Source organism: Sebastes fasciatus, chromosome 10 (genome assembly GCF_043250625.1).
Source record: "Sebastes fasciatus isolate fSebFas1 chromosome 10, fSebFas1.pri, whole genome shotgun sequence".
NCBI classification, from domain to species: domain Eukaryota; kingdom Metazoa; phylum Chordata; class Actinopteri; order Perciformes; family Sebastidae; genus Sebastes; species Sebastes fasciatus.
In genome coordinates, this window is record NC_133804.1 from 18,696,498 (window position 1) to 18,718,586 (window position 22,089).

A 22,089-nucleotide genomic window follows, 5' to 3' on the forward strand; every position below is an offset into this window, starting at 1 on the left:
ACCGGTACTTTTAATACTTAGGTTGCTATTGATGAGAAATTACAGTCTGACATCGTCTAATATATAATGGGCAACACTGTGTCCTACAAAATAACGTTCCCATAAAATTAAACTGTACTCCCAGTTACGTTTCAAGGGAAACGTATATTTTATCCTGATTATGGTCAGTTTTAAATGGTTAACGTTGTATATCGAAACAACAACAACAACAACAACAAAAAACGCAACAAAAATACCTATTCAGGTTTAGGCAACAAAACCACTTGGTTCGGTTTAATAAAAAAAACAAAACATAATGATTTGGCTTAAAATAACTATGTTTGTTACGTTATTGAAAATAAGTGAATGTTGACTTTTAGTTTTACACGGGACACAAATGCAGTCTCCTGGGGGAAAGCCCTGTGTTTTTTTGACCCATCCACCATAGACTGTATATAAGAAGTGGACGTAGTCACCGTGACATCACCACTTGGTTTGTGGACTGCCATTTTGAAGCTTTGACTTCGGCATTTTGGCCATGTTGTTTGTGACATGAAAGGGTGGAGCTAAGTACGACCGAATGCTGAATAAGTATGGGATGAGGATGGGATGTTGCAGAAGTTTTAATACAGGAACACCTCTCTTTCTATAGCTCGAGTATGTCCTGTTATTTGTGGCCGCCACATTTCCGTCTCGTTCTCTGTTACTCTGACTTGCTCGCTTTCCATTTTCACTCAGCTGATCAGGGCTGATGTAATGGGGGAGCACCGTGGGTTTGCGGATCGTGTTATTCACGTTTTAGCTGTTAGCAGCGGAACATAATCTCCCTCTAGTCAGCTCACATTAGTCTCCATGATCCGCACCAACCCAATATGTGCAGCGAATGCAATGGGCCAGCTGGGCTAATTTAGTATGTCAGTCAGCTCAGGAGGCTGGTAAAACGAGTAAATGGCTGGATATGATTTATATGAAAAGAATATTCAGATTATAATGGCTCTTAGAATAGAATATCCTCTGTCTTTTTACACTTCTCTTCATCTGCATTGTGTGCATCCCCCAGATAGATAGTGAAATGAACAGAGGGCTTTTAAACTGACTGCTCTGTGATTATATTAAGAGTGTGAGAGCGAGGAAAGACAGGGGAGGGAGGAGATCGGGTGCCCGAGCACTAAGTATATATAATTGCTTCTTGACACATTGGCCAAATTCTGCAGTGCCAGGATCTGAGCGAAGATGATTAACGGCTGTCCGAGTGGGTGGGCACTGCAGGTCGTTCAGGGCCTTTGGTTTCCATAGCGATCCAAGTCTAAAGGCCATATATTGCATACTGAAAATCCCAGAGGTCCGCACATTGTTAAACTACAATTATAACTCACATAGAGAGCATTGTCTGTCCACCACAAACTCTCTTATTCATCCGCCAAGCGACCTGCTCCTTTTTTTTCTCTCTCTTTTCCTTTATTTCCTCCTGTATTTTTCTTAAATGGTCTCCTCTAGCTGGCGAGAAGATAAAGAGTGAAAATCTTGCATTTTGTGAATAATTGATGAGTGGGCTCACCTCAGAGCATCATTACAGTACGGCAGTCAGGGTAAGAGGTGAGGGTAAGATCATATTTCTGACACTAGGCTTCAGGCGGTAGAAAATTGTGTCAGTTTTTCACAAGGTTTTCTTCTGAATCTACAGCATGAATAACTGTTTCTCATTACAGCACAACAGGATAGGAATGAATTGTGAAGAGGGATGTGTGCATGCAGACATGTTCCCGCGCATAAACTGTAGAATCACATTTGTAACACAAATGGTGAACAGAAACTTCTGAAATATCACCGTGAAGCGATGTTTATTTCTGTGTTCGACAAAATGTTAAATATTTAGTTTTAAGTTCCAGCCCGGTTGCACGAAAAAGGCAAGTGAATGACACAATAATGCGCAAGGCAAAAGCAAGTAATAAGAACACCTTTCTTGCTTTAGGCGTGTCATTTTCACGCCATGAAGTCTACACTAACTGCAATGCAATGACATTGATTAAAAGTGGAGAGTGGCAGGTGGGTGGGGAGGTGAATGTGTCCAACAAACACAGGACTTTTAACCAAAAACCAATTGTCACGTGTTTCGTGGTGACAATTTTGAAGTGTTTTCCATAGTGATATTACGTTGTGTCCATACGTATTGTACTTAGGTTATGTATTTATTTTAAGCCAAACCATGACGTTTTTTCCTAAACCTAACTATATGGTTTTGTTGGTCCTTGCTGGTGCTACACCTTAATACACCCGTGTCAGTTTTGCAAGACAAAAAGTGACACTGACACGTTATCCTCTGGTGGACAGACAAGCTTTGGCGTGATATCGGCTTGTGAGTTCTCCAACACATTCTCATCCCAACTCGTCACATACTGATGCTTTGTCACGCCCCTTGGCATCTTTTTTTGTTTGCAGTAAACACATGCTTAACGTTGAGAAACAAACACAACGTTAAGTTTAGGCAACAAAACCACTTAGCTAGGTTTAGGAAAAAACAACATGGTTGGGCTTAAAACTACTACATTTGTAAAGTAAAATGTGACTTGACTTTATGAACACAAGACACGAACGAACCGTTGATTGTAATGTGAAAGTAAAACTTATTTTTATAAAACGGTCAGTATGTTCTGACAGTAGTGCATGAGACAGGTAATCTGAAATAAATAATGTACAACTATGTCCTCCGTTGTCCTCCGGTGCTCCTAATGGCATCTGCAAGATTTCACAGATTGGAGGAAAACAACCAGTCAGAGCTGATCTGGAGTCTGCCGTCCAGCTGCCGTCTATGAGAGCCAGCTGTCAATCACTCACGAAACTCTGAACAAACGGTCAAACTAGGCAGCGCTGATCAAATATGAATCAATATTCTGTTACTGTAATGCCTATTTCTCACCTCAAATGTTTTCAGAAACATCTGGTAGTGTACTGTTTAGCTGTAAAATAAGAAAGAGTGTGATCCGGCAGCCATATTGAGATCTGTCGAAGAAATACCAAGCACCGCCCACCATCCAGAGCACAGCCAATAAGAACGCTCAATAGGAACGCTCTCTCTCTGAAATGACATGGAATTATCATGGAATGTTTGCCCAAAAATGTCTGCTTACTGAAGCTTTAACGGACAGGACATGAACAGCAGTCTCCTGGATGAAAGCCCTGTGTTTGTTTGGCCCATCTACCAACCCTCCCACCCTCCCTGTGTGTCTCTTTGGCTCTCTAAACTACGTCATCACACTCCCGGAGCACCTTCTCTGAGCGTTTACTATTGCCGAGGAAGGGTTTATATTGTAGTTAATTGAAAGCCTGGTGCGTTTCATACCGGCGCTAAACGGTGCCTTGTCAGTTGACAAAATGTGGTAATTTACGCTCTGGGAATGAGAACAGGCTGGAGTTCTTAGATATTGGAGGGCAGTGTTCTGGCTTGTGTTTGTGTCCGTATGTGCATATAGAATGTGTGTGCATGCATACATAAATACAAGCTATGTGTCTATGTGAGTGCAGTCTAGTTAGGTGACAGATGGAGAGGGCAGGGATGGGGGTGGGGATCAAGCACCTCTGACAGTATGGGGCCTGCACTGCACCCTGTTCCTGCCAGCTCTGAAATTGCTAAGGTAAACTAAAGCCGTGCAACTCCGGGATGCCATTTCACAGTTTTACTTCCCGCACAAGATGAGAACCTCTCCTGTGAAATGTCACCTAACAATGTAGTAGTCGAGGGATGAAAATGCAAGACAGACGCGCTGCTTCTTGAAGCACGCTTTATCCTGTGAGGTCTGACTGGGATGCAAATGTAAACACGCTGATTGCCACAGATAAAAACGCTGAAGAGATCCTGTGTGCGGTAGCGTTTTTTAAGCCAAGGAAAGGCCACTGAATAAGCACATCTTAATGATGATTCATTCTGTATAATAAAAGAAAATCCCTCTGGCATCCAAACAAGAGGCTAGTCATGCAGCAATTAAGCTTAGTTAAAGGCATCAAGCTGACTATGGGTGGTTAGTGAGGCATCTTCCCTGAACACGTACGTCCACATGCGCGTCCTTGCACATGCACGCACACATTCACTCACTCAACCCGTCTCACGTACACACACATAATTCATGTGAGGTAAATGTGATCTCAAAAGACAAGCAGCGACAACCCACGGCTCCGTCAGGGTGCCCGGGGTTGCATTGGTGGCCATCGTCAAACAAATAATTCTTTGTGACTGAAAAAAAAGACAATCCAAAAGGTCATTTGTGACCTCTGGGACCAGTACTGCGCAGCATCTGTCACTAGCAAGCACCACATGTCTGTGTCAAATGGCAAAAGGTATGCGGTGCAGCCAGCCTGCCGTGTAATAAAGGCAGTAGGCCTATATGTACGTGGCATCACTGTCACAGTTGCATTAACAGGGCTCTGCAGTCCCCTGGCTTATCTGCAGAACATCCAACATGTATACATGATTGGTTTAAGGGCTGGTCACGGCGTGGCTTACATTGTGCAAGCCACATGTGGAACACTGTATAGATAAATATGATTTGATTCACATGTATAGTGATCATTTGATAGAAAATGTTGAATTTAATTATGTTTAACTGCTTCAAAAGTACTTTTCAATGGCATATTCAAACCTTCAGATTTATGCCCAACATAAAGCACATTACATTCCATGTATGTAGATAATAAGTATTCAGTATATCATTCATTCATGTCTCTCCTGCAGTGCTCTTCTTATAATGATTTATGAGGTTGAGGTAATCCTCAGGGGAATCGCTAAGAGTGACTAGCCCCCATGTTTGACATTATCTCTCTTGTCACACGACTTCCACAACAACGGGTTAATGGCATCAAAAATTCAGTGGGAAATTGATGAAGGAATATATAATCCGTGCCTCCCTCTCAGCCGGCTTGCCGCGCTCATATATCTGCATCAGACCACACCTCCATGTGGAACAAATCGATAAGATTCCATCTCTAACCAAATTCCTCTTTTTGAATGGTGAAATCCAATCTTCACGGACACACTAACAAATTGGATATCCTGACGGTTGCATTAGGAAAAGAAACAGAAACACAGAGATGACATGGGTGGTTCTGTAAAAATAAAATATACCATGGCATATTGTGTGCAGAAATTGCATATTGCACAAAATTTCAGTCTGAATTCTCTCAAAGTGCAAATGAGGCAGAGTTCTGTATATTTCCCACATCTCCTGCACTGTACTCTCTCTCTCTCTGTCTCTGTCTCTCTCTCTGTGCTGGCTGTCCTTGCCTCTCACTTGCCACTGCATATCTCCCCCCTACATCCAGCTAAACCAATCAGGGATTTGAGGGCCTCACTTCCAATCAATTACCACCCAAATCAGTGCAGAGCCCTTTGATATAGAATCATTTGTCAAATCTGTGCAGATGGCTGGGGGCAGGTACCCCGGTGCCATAGGTCACATCCGCATGGAAATCTCTGCTCAGGGTGGGCTCTCTCGATGCTCCGCAACCCATTAATGGGAAGTCATTGTGTGCTCCAGGACTGCTGTCCAGCTGCCTGCTCCACTAGATTGCTAACATTTAAGCATCTTAGCCTGACCGGTGGATAATACCAAGTCCCAGGGTCCACTGTAATGATTCAAACTATTTTTAAGGCGGGCCAAATGTGACTTTCACAGATCCTACTTGAGGTGTTCATATGGACTGCACAAAAGCTGTAGGAAATGTACAGAGGTGTGCAGCATTATCACATTTGACCTGCTGGGACAAAATATATTTTAGTATTCAATCCACAGGACAAAAGGAGGACAGAAATTCAGATTTTCATCATGCGAGGGCACATGCTGCAGGTGTTCACATGTGCACCATTACTGCGGTTTCTCCTGTCAACATCGAGCAGAAAACATCCTAATAAAAATTATACATCTGAACTCAGGACATTAGTTCAATGATTAGATTATAGGTACAGTGAAATTAAAGAATAAAAGAAAAATACACAACAATAGTGGAAACTTAAGATCAAGAGCATCAAGTTATGACAGTAATAAATATATATATATATATATATATATATATTATTATTTTTTTGTGCATTTTCCTATGATTTAGCAGCAGCAACACATGATGCACCCGTCTATTTCTGCTCCAGTCTTTTAAAAAAGAAACTTCCGTTTTCACAGGAAACAACTTAGTATAACTAGTATACAGTAACTCCGAAAGTGGCTCATATGAAAATTGATATTGTGAGATATATACGAATTACAGTGCATTACTTTTTGTAGGTATAGCTACGAACGGTGTATGAGACCAGCCTGAAGATAAATGAAGAGAATGTAAATGTCAACTTGCACCGTGTACCATGAGAAGAAAAAGATGCTAAACAAAAAAAAACTGTGTTTAAACTGAGAAGATATTTCAGTGGGAAAAATCACAGTTTTATTGATGCCGTTCATGTGAAATAATAATATCCTGTGATACAAAGAAAAGTCAGTAGGAAACTCCCAATCTTTAACTCGAGGCAGGATAGATGTTATATGTGTTGAAATCCATTAACTACCAGAAATGTCATTAATAACTCCTCTTCCCTGCTGCTCACTTCTTTTTCACAAAGTCAACAGGCAATTCTGCACCTTGCAAACTCAAATGGGGAAAGTCTCCAAACATGGAGCACTCCTCCGTAGATTGTGCCATTAATGCGTGATTGGTTCATTCATTAAACAGCCTTGGGAGAAAAGCAATTTGCCACTGTTGATGTAGTGTTGAATAGTGGGAGGGATATTAGACGTAAACTTTGGAGTATTTACCATAAAAACTCCAAGTAACTAAATACACAAACACATACACGCAATATGGGCCTTGTACGTGTAATACAATTCATTATGGGTTGTTTTTTTGGATGCATGTAACATACGGTTGGTCCCATTTCTCACATGGACTGATGCTGTGTCAGCTACCTTTCAGTGAATAAACCTACTGCACCATTCACTTTTTCAGGTCAGTGTAGCAGGGCCTGCTCTACATAATATTTTGCTGCTCACCAGGTGCATGTTTTTGTGTCTTGAGTTTGCTCATGTGGCCTTCTTGTCCCGGCCAAATTAAACTTGGCTAAACCGTGCCGATTTTTAAAAATGATAGGTCGTGTAACATCATATGATTTGCACAGTGCACAACTAGTTTTGGAAGAAGAGTTATAAGATCAAGTTTCCTGCAGCTTTAGCACTGTCTTGATTCACTGAATGAAGGTGGAAGGTGATTTTCATCAAGAAAAAAATGATGGCCGGCGAGAAGAGATACAAACACTTTTGGCATTTCCTTAATAGGTTGTGAGCTCACAGCCAGAAGGAATAACACCAACACGAGCAGTGCACAGAGCAGGGTTAAAAATGTAGTTGGAAAGAAAATAATGAAACTTTTAAAGATTTTTAAGAGCAACACACATGCTTCATAAATGCTACAGGTGTTCAGTACATGTATGGTTAACATCTTTAACACTTCACAATCAGAACTGAGTCATCAGCCATGATTACTTCCTTGTTAAATGCTTATTGAAACACAGCAGAAGCTACAGAAATAATTGCAATGTGGTAAAAAGTAGGTGGCTGCTTGCTGAGCTTTTGACCTCATAAACAGCGCTAGTGAAGGCTTAGTTTAGTGGTGAACTGAACAGAACAATCTGAACCACCAACAGATTGAATGTATTATTGAACTGAAGACAGTCAGAAGCAGACCTGAGTGTAACAGCGCTGTGAACAGATTGCTTCACACGTACAAACTGAAGTGCATTAGAAGAACAGTGAACAAACAAGCGAGTACAGATCTTTGAACTGAACTAAACAAAACTATTAAAATCTGCATAAGTGATTTGTAATCTCCACCTCTAAATGTTGGAAAGTAGTAGCGTCTGAATGTTGGATGTAGTTCCATAGAGCAGTGTCTAAATGTGAGAATATTTTGGCAAGCCCACTAGTAAAGAAGTGTAGAAAGAACTTGAAACTGAATGAACCAAAGTCTTTTTTCAAAATGATAAATTGTGGATAAAATTAATATTTGGTCACATAAATCTTACCAAGCCTATTTTGTATACCTGTCCAGGATAATGGATCACTTTGAATTGTATTTATTGTGCCCTTCTAATATAAACATTTGTCTACCTGCATCGTAGATTAAAAAGGTTGGAACATAATGGAAATAATGAGTATTACACATTTTGTACATGTCCTTTAATGTGATAAATGTGACATTGGCAAAGATAAAATGCTGCATCGATCTCACAATTAAATGTCAACAGATAAAAGTGCTTTGTTTAATTTAGGCCCAAATTACTTCTAATTAAAAAACTGATTTGAGATTGAGAATACATGCGCCAAGGAGGTTTGACTATTAATCCACAGAAGCATAAAATAAATATTTTGATATAGTAATATTTTATGTTTTCTTCCAATTTAATGAAGAACCTTAGCTACTATTATAGATGTAGTATGCCAGGGTTACAAAGGTTGCTTTTTTATGTATATATGTTTTTTTTTCACACATTTGCTTGTGAGTGACCAGTCAAGCGTTTCTAATATGTGGACAGGCATGAAATTCCCTCGGCTGAAAACATAAACAATGCAACTACATTAGTTTTCACTGACATTGATTTTCTTTGCCAGGTTGTCGTCATGTAATTGTTTGCCATTAGAAGAAAACTGCGTAGTTAGATTTCCATGTTTAATGACTTAAACAAAGCCTTTGAGGCTTCATTAGTTTGCACAGTGGTGCAGCTCGAACTAGATTGTCTAAGGAAGAGATCTCAAAAAGTTAAAGCAAACAAAACTTGTGTCCTCAGGTGATCTGGCCCGTCAAAAAGAGTAAAAAATAATAAATAACTCAAAACATGAATAAATATATAAATAAGAACCATCGGAATCTAAAAGCTTTAATTTATAGATGAAGCATTAATCATAAAACTCTCAAGATTCACGGTTATGGTCTAAGTCATAAAAGGGCTTATTTTAATGATTTTATTCATGAGCAAAGTATTATTCAATACCTTCATGTTTCAGTGATGTATCCTGGCCTCTTATTTTTCCCTCCCTACCATTATAAATCAGTGCAGTGCTGTGGGATGACATGGATGCCAGCCCTCGGCTCTTTGTGCAAGAATACGACAACTTCTCTGTAGTGTTTGATACACATTCTTTTAGAATCTGTCTTCAGATCAACGTGGCACAACTGTGTCTCCGGCAGACAGAACAAAGATTGCCCAAATTAGAAATGAAAAATAAATCTTGAAAAAAAACACCCAAGGAGTCAATGACCGCCAGCGTACTAACTGGAACGACCTCAGTGGCCGGTTGATATCTGCAAACACATTCTACCCAAAGCCATATTTTAGCAGCAATCAACATAATCATCAGCAAGCTGCATTCGCAGATAGCCTGGGTGTGTAGTCGGTTCTCCAGTTTCACAATTTATAGTCATCATACAAGCAACACTTAGAGTGTAGGTGCTAAGAAAGCTGCATTTCCAATTCATGTTAATATGTCAAGTGTTTCCTTGGATGTTATCACCTTATGAACGGAAGTGCGAATTTAGGTTTTAAACATAACTAATGCCTGCCCACACATTAACTGCCAACATATCTTGTCAGAAATATCCCGCTACACTGTGCAAGGTGTCTCTATGTGCCTCATTATTTTGTTTGCTTTATTCACTGCACTGTAGTCGGTGCATCATTGCCAAGACTGTTTAGACAGTAGTGAGTGTCATCTCCCAATTTTGCAACCAATCGTTAAAGGACGCAGTTCTTATGTTTTTTCCCATGACACAGATTTCACGATGCCTTGTATTACTTCAGACAGACAGGGGAAAAAAAACACAAAAAAAATGGAATAATAAGAGGAAATTGCAGTTTGGAAATGATTACAAGCGTGTAAGCTCTCTAGGCAAGAACATGCTGCATTGCTCAGGATATTTTTCTCACCCTCTGCCTTTGCATATTTCACACTGGCGTAGTCTTTGGAGATGTAAGTCATACTGAGCGAATTTGACTCTGCATGCTAAAAAGGCATAAATTCGGGAGGAAAAAAAGAAACATAACCAGCAGATGACCTTATTACGCTCGGTGTATACCATGCAGTAGCAATATTGCCTTTATTTGTCATTATTACCACCTGCCATTACTGTGAGTGGGAGGAATATCAATTTGACAAAGATGGCCTCTGACTAAATGTTAAGGAGCCCCCCTGTCATGTGAGACACATCCCCACTGTTCTGAGTGGGCAGATATGGCTGTGTTTTACTACTTATGGATATTCAGTGGAGGAGCACAGAGCGGGTCTTGCTGTAATAAGGCATTTACCAATGCAGAGTAGCACTGTGCACTGTGAGAACATATGTTAATGTACTTGGCTGTGGCCAGAGAAACAGCAAGAGGTTTGGGGAAAAAAAGCACATGGGACTGGCCTCCTGGAGCACACACTCGTCTTCTACAAAGATATGAATATGACTGGTGCTCAGTGGTGGAAGAGGAGGAAAAATTACCCTGGCAGAGAGGAGAAGTTTGTTTTGGTGATGGTGATGGACCCCAATTGGGGGAGGCAGGCTGGGGAAGAGAAACGGCTCTGTTCTCCTTGGCTTTTGAATCACATCAATGGCGCACTTTTAACTGACTGCACTGCCAGAAAAACTGACATCAACATATTTGAGGAAGATATGCATGGAGCAAATGGGGATATGACTGTGAGCCTTGTCTCTGTGCTTTATCAATGTTTTACCAAGTCGGTGCTACTGGCTTTGCAAGAAGGGTTGTCTGTGTTCCCTCTCAAGAGTTGACAGTTACAGTACATATTGGAAAGAAGTTGTCAGATAATATTCAATACAATGTATGCTGTTCATAGAAGTCACCATTAGGGAACATAGAAAGGGAAATGATGCAGTTTAACTGCCTTTTGTTTAGAAATGCGTAACTGCCAACAATATGTAGATATAGAGAGCTTATGGAGACAAGGATTCACTGCAACCAAAGACGGATAGTAATCATCTTACTTGGTTTTCACATTCATACGGACTAGTGCAGTGGCCGCTCGGAGTGGGCCGATTGCTTAGCCCCTGGAAGTGCTGCTCGCAGCGCTCTCGAGAAACGCTCATTGCTTGTTGAAGAAGGGTTTGGTTGTAAAGTTAGTATATCCAGCATCTAGCAGCAAAAGGGAACGGCAGCCAATGAACCACGGCCCGCTGTGGACAGCACATCAGAGAAGAAGCATTCTGACAGATTTCTCCTTAGGTTTAGGCGACAACTTGGTTAAGTTTAGGAAAAGATCATTGTTCGGATCAAAATAAACTAGGGCTGTCAATAGATTGAAATATATAATTGCAAATTAATCGCATGATGGCCCATAGTTAATTGCAAATTAATTGCACATTTTTATCTGTCCAAAATGTACCTTAAAGAGAGATGTGTCAAGAATTTAATACTCTTATCAACATGAGAATGGGCAAATATGCTGCTTTATGCAAATGTATGTATATATTTATTATTGGAAATCAATTAACAACACAAAACAATGACAAATATTGTCCAGAAACCCTCGCAGGTACTGCATTTAGCATAAAAAATATGCTTAAATCATAACATGGCAAACTCACAGCTAGAACCCATAGAACCTATTTTCAGGGCAAGGGACCCCTTTCAAAAAAATGGCCATATACCAGTTTTTCCTCGCCAAAAATGAGCACAAGTTTGCACATTTAACCTCCTTTCGCGATAAACTAGTATGACATGGTTGGTATGAATGGATTCCTTACATTTTCTAGTTTCATATGATGCCAGAGGATAGCTTTAAAACTGCAACCGCTCTAATCTAAAAATTACAAATTGCATTTTTACGTTAAAGAAATTAGTGGCGTTAAAAAAAAATTGCGATAACGTATTATTACCGCGTTAACTTTGACAGTCCTAAAATAAACCCTTTCTGGCAGAAAGCCCTGAAAACAAACTTTTGCGCCTGAGGACGACATGCTCGAGCCCTGAAGCCCCGTCCTTGCTGCTGCACAGAGCGCTATCGCTTGTTTATTCAAAGCTATTGAATGTGTTGCGTATGCAAATTGCACCAACTTCAACACTGCGTGTCCTTGTGTCTCCAGCAATACACTCTCCAAATGTGAAGTAGATCGGATGAACGGTTCTCGAGATATCCGAAGGACACACATACATACAGAGACTCCTTGCTTTTTTAGTTAGAATACCTGAGAAAATATTCATGAACTTGGCATTTGTCTCACCCGAGACGATGGAAGAAGTAGTCTCTACCTAAATATTGAGTATGTTGACTCTAAATATTTTATCGGTGGCAGCAAAGTCAAAGTTCTTGTGTTCTGGGTACATTGAATGTTGCTGCAATTAAACAGTGTAAGCAAGTGTTTTTCCTGTGTATGCAGTTGCCTTCTTTGGACAGTCATTTCTATTTGCCTATTTTCTTTCCCTTTTCTTTCTCTAGCTTGTATTACTATTTCACTGGTACATGTAAACATATGACATCGCCTGGGTGTCGTGCACCATCTTGTTTTCTCCATAGTAAAGTGCAAACGATTACTGCACTAAAAATACCTCATTTAAAACCTCCTGACAATCGCACAATTTCACTTAACTGCATCGTGCAACACTCAAGATGCACTTATGAGGTGGGATAAGTACAACAAGAAATGTGTTTCTGATGCTCAGATTGTAACAAGGATAATTAGTGTAACTGGACCTATTATAGTCTTGCAGTTATATGTTAAACTTGTCAAATCTGGGGCGACCCGGTTGCATCGAGTGGGCGCATACCATATAAAAAAAATAAAATAAAAAAAATTAGTAAACTTGTATAATCTGCTTTGTTAGTGAGAAACATTGCCCTCATTTAGTCATAGCAAGAATGGCAATTATGATCGCTGTTTGCAAAGTGGAGTAACATAGTGAAGGCTATATGATGATTTATTCATATAATTAGACATTTCATAGATGGTTTTCTTTATTATGAGATACAGTAAACAGATGGAATCGTTGTACATACATATATCCCAGACATAAATAATACAGTTTTCTCTATGATAAATTTGATCTCTTATGATAAAAATTGATCTCTGTGTAGTGATCACATTACATAGAACTGGAAATAGCAACAAACGCAGTCGTTTTGAAGTGAGACCCGTCAACACTTTAGCAGAGAGAAGGCTATTATTCTCAGAGACATTAATAAAGTATTACCACTGCTTGTTCACGGTCGTCGGAATAGTTAATGTTTAACAAGCTTCTTTGTGAAATCCTTATGCTTGTGGTGATGTGTGAAGAATGGCAGTGAATACATTTTGAAAACCCAGATGAAATTAGCTTGATGCCATTACACGGCTAAATATTTCGCTATCAATTGTGTTTTTAAATTAAAGTCGGAAGCAACTCCCCGTGTTCAGGAGATCATTTCCATAAATGTTCTGAGAAATCATTAATCAGTATCATCATTGCGTCTCGTGTTTGTCAGTGAATGACAATCATTCTGGCTTTGCTTCAAACACGAGCCTGCGATACAGTATGTCGTCGCACATCACCATCTATGGACAATGCCTCTGCCAGTCTCAATGAAGAAAACTGTCAGATGTTTCAACGCGAGAGAGATCAAACGGTTGAGCAATTCACGTTGCTAGCAAATCTTGATAAACTGAAGTTTTGACATATGAAGAGGCTTTCCCGTTCCTTTTTCCACCGTGTTTCCTCTCTGACAGTACACTTAGTGGCCACTTTATTACACGGACCTCCCCATTAATGCAGCTCACTCCTCCAGTGAGTCAAGCCTTTGTGACTCACTATGCAGTAGACAGCACATGCAGACGAGGTGGAGAGGTTCACTTACTGTCCAGCTAAACCTGGAGGCTCCACGCATGTGTCACCGACATCTACAGTATGTCTAGTTTCATTTAAGTCAAATGATGCACCTCTTTTTCTTTTTTTTTACTGAATGAATAATGGCAATTTGGTGTGCAGACTATAGTGTGACTAGTGAGTGTGACTAAGAAAGTTTATTTTATTCTGATCTTTGAGTTAAAGTTAAAGTTTTTGATATTGCGCCCCCACGCTTCGATGGAGATTGCAAGAACAGCATGCATGCCGGTATTTTTATAAAAGTGAATTAGTGATGAATCACCCTCATGCATGAATCATACATCAATAATAGCCTAATTTTTAGGCAGGATCCATGATAGAAAAATAGAAATGCAAAGATAGCATATTGTCAATATTTTATAGACCCCCCCAAAAATTCCACAAATCATGTTTTCATGGGAGCTCATGTCTTATTAAGCGGAGCCAAGCTCCCCCTGGCTCCCCTGTAGTTCACACCCATTAAAACTCAATCTCTGAAGAGTGGAGAAACCTTAAATTGTCTTACAAATCTTTGTTTCTGTCGCAAACATGCAGATGGTCAGAATTTAATTTAAACTCTATGGATCTCTCCTCTCTGGTATCAACATCAGAGGGGTGCTGTTGAGGTTAATGGGGTAATATGGAGGGGAATGTTTTCTTGGCACAATTAGGCCCCTTAGATATCAAGTATTCTTAAAGCCACGGCATACTTGAGAGATGACTCAAATGTTTTTTCATCCCTAATGGCCGTAGAAGTGAATGATCAGATAACACTTTTATGTGCTAAGGTGGAAGGATTGGCCGAGTGGTGGAAGGAGAACACATGGATGCCGGAGTAATCTAAACCCAGTGTGTGTTTAATTTGAATATTACACCAACAAGCAGTTCAGGCTGGTGTTGGTGAGGTTGTGAAAAAAACTATACAAAAATGAAAAAAGACAAAACAAAAACAACCTTATAAATAGGGTAGGCTGCTTAAAAAGACTATTCCCTGAAACCATCTTTTTTCTTTTATGGAAAATAGGCTGTTTTGACACATGTTGTGGTGGCTTGAATGCCAATGGCAACCAGAACAAATTGAGTATTGCTTAAGGATTTCTGTAAAACTTTATTAAAAGGAACAGTGTTTAGCATTTAGGATGATCTATTGGAATAGAAGAAATGGAATATAAAAACAATATATATATGTAAGTATGTTTTTTTTTGTGTATAATCATCTGAAAATAAGAATTTTTGTGTTTTCGTTACCTGAAAATGAGCTGTTTATATCTACATACGGAGCGGGTCTTCTTCACAGAGCCGGCCTCCATGTTTCTACAATAGCCCGGAACGGACAAACCAAACACTGGCTCTAGATAGGGCCTTTCGCATTTTCACATTTCCGCACCGGCCACCATAGTTCTCCTACATGCTTGGCACACGGGAGAAGCTTCAATTGGTTGCAATCTGCAACCTCACCACTTGATGCCGCCAAATCCTACACACTGCGCCTTTAACTTAACAGTGCAATGCAAAACATGGCTAATGCAGCTACCAGCAATTAGTCAAAATGATTTGGACATATTGCACAAAAGCACAGTAGCCATTTAGATGTTGTATTGTAACAGTAAGTGCAATATTGTTACAGATAAAACACACAAAAAGTAAAATGCTAGCATGCTGAAACATTAGGTGACCATATCTAGGGTATAATTCTACGTGTTGGTGGTATGGAACAGCGAGATAGTCATCTCTGCAATGCAATACATACATTTTATATTGTATATAAATTGATATTGAAGGAATGAAAGCAGAAACATGCCTTATGTCTGCCAGTACTTTGTGTGCTTATGCTATTTTTGCTTCCATAAATACAGCCAACATTATTGCTGACCAGGTGCAACCCTTAATATTGACAGTGTACTGTTTTTTGTTTTTTTTCGAGGGGATTTTCTAGCGAGATAATGTGTCATTGTCTGAAGATGGTTCCAGGAAATTACTTTACTTTACTCCAATGGTCGGCGCAGTCCCCAGACCACAGCCTAATAAAACACTTTTGGGGATGAGGTGAAGTGGGATGTTCACACAGAATTCGCGCCACTGAAAAACTGCAACAACTACGCTGTCAAGTCGGTATACATCATCCCTATGGAACGCTTTCTGGCACCTTGTTGAATCAATGCCTCAAAAGAAAATGTTGCTGTTCTGAGGGTCGAAGAGCGACATGCACAGTAATGCCAAAGTGTACATAATAAAATTGTCAATGAGTGTATTTACAACATTGGTAAAGGACTACACTTCAGTCAGAGACCTCCAGCTGAAATATCCCTTCCCTGGCTTCTTAGCATAGACACCATGACATCCTGCATTTGCATAGTAGTAAAGATCAATGTAGCTCTTGGAGGCTGGTGTGACACTTATTCAAAACAGCTCCCCTTTTTTTCCCTAGTGTAGTCTGGAGCAAAAGGGGGTGAGCAGGCAGTGAGTGATGTGGGTAAAGAAAGCCAGACACTTCCTCAGCCGGAGTCAAACCTCAAAGAGCATTTTGTCATGTATCTTCTTTTGGTAAAGTACCTGCAACCCTCCTCACATCACGACTGAATCAAGCTCTGTTTCTAACTATTTGATGCTGTTTGATGTCAGTTGAGATGTGAAACAAGTAATGGAAGAGTAAAAAAGCACATCTTCTCTTAAAACTGGCATTTTTTTTTTGCCAGTCTTCATCTTCTTTTAGCACGAGTGATTTTCGGGTAAGCGATAATTATTAAGTTAGATGTCGCCGCATTATGAAGAATGTCCTTCAAGCCGCGCCTGATTTCAAGGGACAGCTTGACAAAACTCACTTTGAATTTGGTTGAAAGCATGTCTAATTGAATTTTGATACGTAATTAAATCAAGCAATAAATCAGCCCAGATCCCACTGCAACCGACAATTCAACACTCCTGAGCACCACAAGCTAATTATGATGAAGTTATTATCTCAGCCAAAGGGAGTACTCTGAATGGCTCCTTCTGCATCATGTAGAATCTTTTCAACTAGAATGCACTCAACCTTGAGGAAAGGGCATCTCTCGTATTAAGGATCCACAAGATCCTATAAATGTCACTTGCTCGGTTGGAAATGTATCCGTGATGAAACGCCGTCCCACTTTAAAGCAGGTGATTAGAAAGGTTTTTTGACTCACTCGCACGCGTAAACACATTGATGCACCAAGCCAGAAATGATCTGATGTGTTGTAAATCAGCAGTTACAGCTGGTAGTAATTTCTCCCAATAATCCCTTGATGTGTAGGAAGTGGCTATATTGATTTAACATGGATTAAGAGCATCGTCCTCATCATCTGGTTCCCAGTCTCTTATGGTTAATCAATTACATCCCCCTGCGATTTAAGCGCGCTTTAGATGCCGTGCACCACGCATGTAATCTCATGACATAAGGTATTAAATGAAGTCTAATTATAACTTTGCTAGCTATGTGTCATATCACACTCTTATAATACCTTCCTTAAGAAGACAAATTGGCGTGTCAGTAAAGAGGGGTGTTGAACAACATTTAAAAGTTTCCGTCACATGATCCTCGCAAAATAAATACGCATAAATGAATAAAATGTGTTTTAATGATCAGCCTGCTCGAAGCTGGGAAATCTTTTACAAATACATAAAGAAGAAGTGAAGAAGGCATAATTCTCCCAACTCCCCAGACAACCATACTAGATCTAGCCGGTATGGTTTTCGTAAATGAATCCTCTGCAACAATTACCGGAGTAGCCTCCTTCTGCATAATTTGATGAGCAAAGAGAAAATTGATGAACTTTTTTAATTATTACGCCGCTTGGGATTCTGACACAAGCGCCACAGAGAGGGGGGAGGGAGGCGTCCACCACTACAGCTGCTATAGGGAGGCTTTTTTTTTTTCTCCTCCCTTTCTCTCTTTTCCTCTTCCTACCTCCCCTCTTTTAATTCACCCAATTTGTCGGTCCAAATGAAACAGCAAAAGGTTAGAGTGTGGAGTAATTAACAGCAGCTAGCCTAATGAAATCAGGAGGGGCCGGTAGACTGGGAGGATCAATACCTCGCTAAGAGTGAAGCAAGAGGGGGGGATCGTCCTGGGGAAACACACATATACAGACCACTTAATAATAATAAGCTGATGAAAAGGCAACATGTTGTCCACTTGTAAATCAAAATTGGTTCGAACGCGCAGTGACATTATTGCTGTCTAGTAATTGTGTTAAAGGGAAAGTTGTGCACACTCGAGAAGTGCGCAGGATTTACGCCACCCTGTGCGGTTTGCTGAGAGGGTTTCCCTTTATTGAATGTCAATAAGTACATCAATACACTTTGGACAACTGAACACCAATGCAGAGGGAAATGGGGATTCTATTTATCTAAGGCTACACTTAAGTATATTGAAGACTTTATTAGCCCCTTTTGATGAGGAGGTGTTTTGTTTGCAACAGTTTTATCACGCTGTCTAAAGACGTGCTGCGTTTGCCAGAAATATAAGGGACGTAAACTCGAACTCTGCCCACTGTTTCTTGGCTGAGGCATCCGCGGCGTCTCTTGTGCCGGCACACATGAGCAGATGGCGCGCACGTCCCAAGTTTTCCACTGCGAATATTTGTATTATACGTGCATATGTCTGCATGTGTGCGACTGTGACACGGCCACCTGACAAAGCTGTCATTTTTCGTCTATTGATGAATGCGGCCACATCCGTCTCACCCATGGGGATAACCACTTGATGGCAGGCCACATGCTTTTCTCTCACCCTCTCTAAACAGCTTTAAGTCATAGACTGTGGCACTTCCCCTGACATTTTTCCTGGTATGCCGAGCTAGTCCTGACAAGTCCTGCTTGACCATTATTTTCACGGACTTCATGCAGGAAGACTAGCTGAATTTGAGCAGCAGCACGCTGTAGTGAGCCTCACCAATGAACCCCTGAGTCAGAGTCAAAACAAATGTGAAATCAGCAAGGGCGAGCTCTGGCAGCTCGAGAGACTGTGTGGCTAGCTAGCATGCTTCCTTCCTTCGCCTTGCTCTGTGCTTCTCCCCCACCTTCAAAGGTATTTACACTACGAAGTGTACTGTAATGTGGGAGGCTGTAGAGATGGGAGCAGCAGATCTCATTAGTGTTAAACTATTAGGAGCATGGGGACCCCAGGGACGTGGGGCTTTAAGGCTTTCAGTCTAGCTTGAAGTTATCACATCATACACTCTTTAAAATGATTTTTCACAAACTGCAGCAAAGCGTCTTCAGGCAACCTTTTTTTTTTTTTTTTTTTACAAAAAACGTTGAATTTATTGCTAATGGAAATAACTCAGCAAAGCTTTGTACTGTGATGCTGTCCAACAGATTGAAGAGGTCAGCCAATTAAGTTAGGACATATAAAATGTTTAAACCGTGGGTGTCATTTTAAATATGATTATAATATAGTGGAATATTTCCTTGTGAAGCCAACTGATCATTTTGACACCCCGCCGTAGTAATTGCTGAAAATGAGCACACAAGGAGAGTGACGTTGATTGTTATTCTGTAGTGATCTCATGTTGACTGACAGAAGTGTCACCAAGCTCACAGAGGTCAGGGGGAAATCTCATCAAACAAATTGGAATAACAAGACAAAATCGGAAATCCGGATTTGATTGGCTGATGTGTTTAAAGACGCCCGTGTCTGTAAAACAGCACCTCTGGCTATTTTTCTTTGGCTACAAATAAGTTAAATGAGTTTTTGCATAGTGGCTGCCAACTGTGTTTCTGTGCTTTTTAATTGTTCTGGAATTCAGAGATTGATGAAACGAGAGCATCACGACGTGAACTCGACATTAGCTGAGACAGCTAATTGTCAATCACTTACAGTAAATAGGTCCACCGTGTTTACTGTGTGTCTCCCCATCATTACTTGTAAAGAGCTAGCTTTGCTGTATCTCTTACTGTTCCTATATCACAGTACAGGACTTTTGTGAAAATGAAAAAACAAGACCAGTAATAAAATCACTAACTAGCAGCTGTGCTTATGTTGGCAAACCAATAGTTTTGTAAAAATATATTGCTTAATGCTTAGAGGCATGTACGGCAATAAATAAAGAGCTCTGTGGCCTGGTGTTCTAAGTTAGAAATCTTGATTAATTTAGATTCATTTTCATACTCTAAATGTAAACATAAACGTACTGAGGGAGATTTACTAGTGTATGAGCTAAAGCTGATGGAAAAATTCTCTTTTTAATATCCCTGGTATGCACACAGTGGGCTCATTGTCTTTCTTTTTGCATACTGCACCATAGATGTAATATCAGCTGGCCTCCAGTCACCTATGAACAGCTGGAACTCACTCTCACCTACCTTCTCTCTATGCCTTTTGATTATAACCCCAGTCCTTCTACCTCTGTGCCATAGTTCAGACCACTCACTGGAGAAGACGGGTTATTGCAGCACTTCAACCTGTCTCCGGTTGATACTGTAACTCAGTGCTGGGGAACTCAAAGATTGCATTGTAGTCAAAATGTGCTTTACAACAATAAAATAATTTGCGTGCATTGTGTGAAAGCATGCCATACAATGCTATACAGTATGCTATATGTGCCTTTCACTCACATGCATTTATTCATTGTGCAGCCACTGTGTCATAAATTGGGATTCATTTGGATACAGAAACAGTGCACAATAAGGTCTGGTGTTTTTAATCAATTATTTATCCAATATTTTAATGATCAGAGTGCCTGGGGTGATCAAAGGCTCGGTTCGAGCTCCACTGCCTTTGCTCGCTAAGACATCCCTCTCTACTTTGATGTGGTTCACCAACAAATGCACTTATCTTAAGCATAACTCTCTCTCCCAGGCTTGCATGTGCAGTGCTTTGAAACCACTAGTTTGAGAGGCGTACAAAAAAGAGAGAAGGTCACTGACCAATCCATACTGAGGAGAGAGAAAAAAGCAAAAACTCCCTTTTATGGTCTCGAGCAATCAGATGTACGACTACTATTTTGAATGTCATCTAAGTATGAGACAAGCATAGGTCACCTTCTCAGATCCCTCATGTACATTATCATATATTTAATTGGTTGGCAAGGTCTCTAACTAGAAGTGTGTGTCACGAGATGCTGAATAAAACATTACTTGGCGAAGAAACAACTGCTTGATGGCAGCCTCAAGTCAAATCAGGCTTTAAATGACCAGTCAGTGGATGCAAATGAGTAACTCCTCAAACAGACCTGACACATGTTGGTGTGCTCAAATATGCAAAAAAAAGAAAATTTAAAAAAATATATTATATACATATCTTTAGGGGTATATGTATAGGGGTTTGTGCTATAGCATTTTCCAGCCATAAAGTCAGCCTGGTGTAGTGATAAGTACAGTAATTACTTAGTAGCTTATGAAAGGTTATAATATCTATAATATATATTTAGACACAACCTATATATGTCTCCATATGCAGAAGTCATGCGTTGCAGTTTTTACATAAAGCCTATTATGCATGCATGTTAAATAAAAATGATCCAGATAGCATCAATTGTTTATCAATCCATTGTGTATTCCTGTTTTTCTAATTTTCTTAGTTTCTATGCTTAATGATTATGGTGACTGCGCTTTTTAGATCATAATTCATTGATTTAGTATAGTATATTTATGAATAGGAACGAAAAGTTCACCAAGCTGACTTTAAAACCTACCTCACTCTTTGTGCCATATGTCATCATATTGTTCCACATCACTATTATTAGGGCTACAGGGCTCACTGCGCAGTGATCGCCTGCTCGTGCGCGGCTAGTTATGTGTTAAAATCTGAAGCTTGGGGCGTCAATGTTGGACGCATCCGCCGTGTCAGACAGTGGCTGACTCATTCTGTCAGGGTAACGGGTAGTGGGACGCAGGGGAATCTTAAAGGTAGCCCCCAGAAGGGTAATCACAAAAAAAAATATGAATCTTGAAGAGAAGAGACAACCTGTTGGTGACAGTTTTCACAGAAAACATTGCTAGTGTAGTCAACAATATTCAGTATGCATGCCTTTAGTTTGACTAGATACCTCGTGGCAATGTGATGATTTAATGGTACCTGTATAAATTTATTAAATATGCCCGTCTCCACAAAAACGTATTTTAAATACTCTACAGCACAATTGTTTTACTGTGCCAGGCAGTTGTTTGTCTTAAGTTTGGAGACCTTCATTTTTAATTTAATTCAGTTGTCCACCATGAAGCTGTTTGATGAATAGCTTTGGGTGTACTGCTCTATCACTCAGTCAGTATGCAGGATCCCT

General features: G+C 40.1%; 1 protein-coding gene across 2 annotated transcripts in view; it reads left to right on the forward strand.

The window, feature by feature from the left end:
- The window catches only part of pcdh11 (protocadherin 11), a 140,345-nt gene that overhangs the window by 60,402 nt on the left and 57,854 nt on the right, over positions 1 to 22,089 (forward strand). The gene's annotated exons all lie outside the window — the stretch shown is intronic.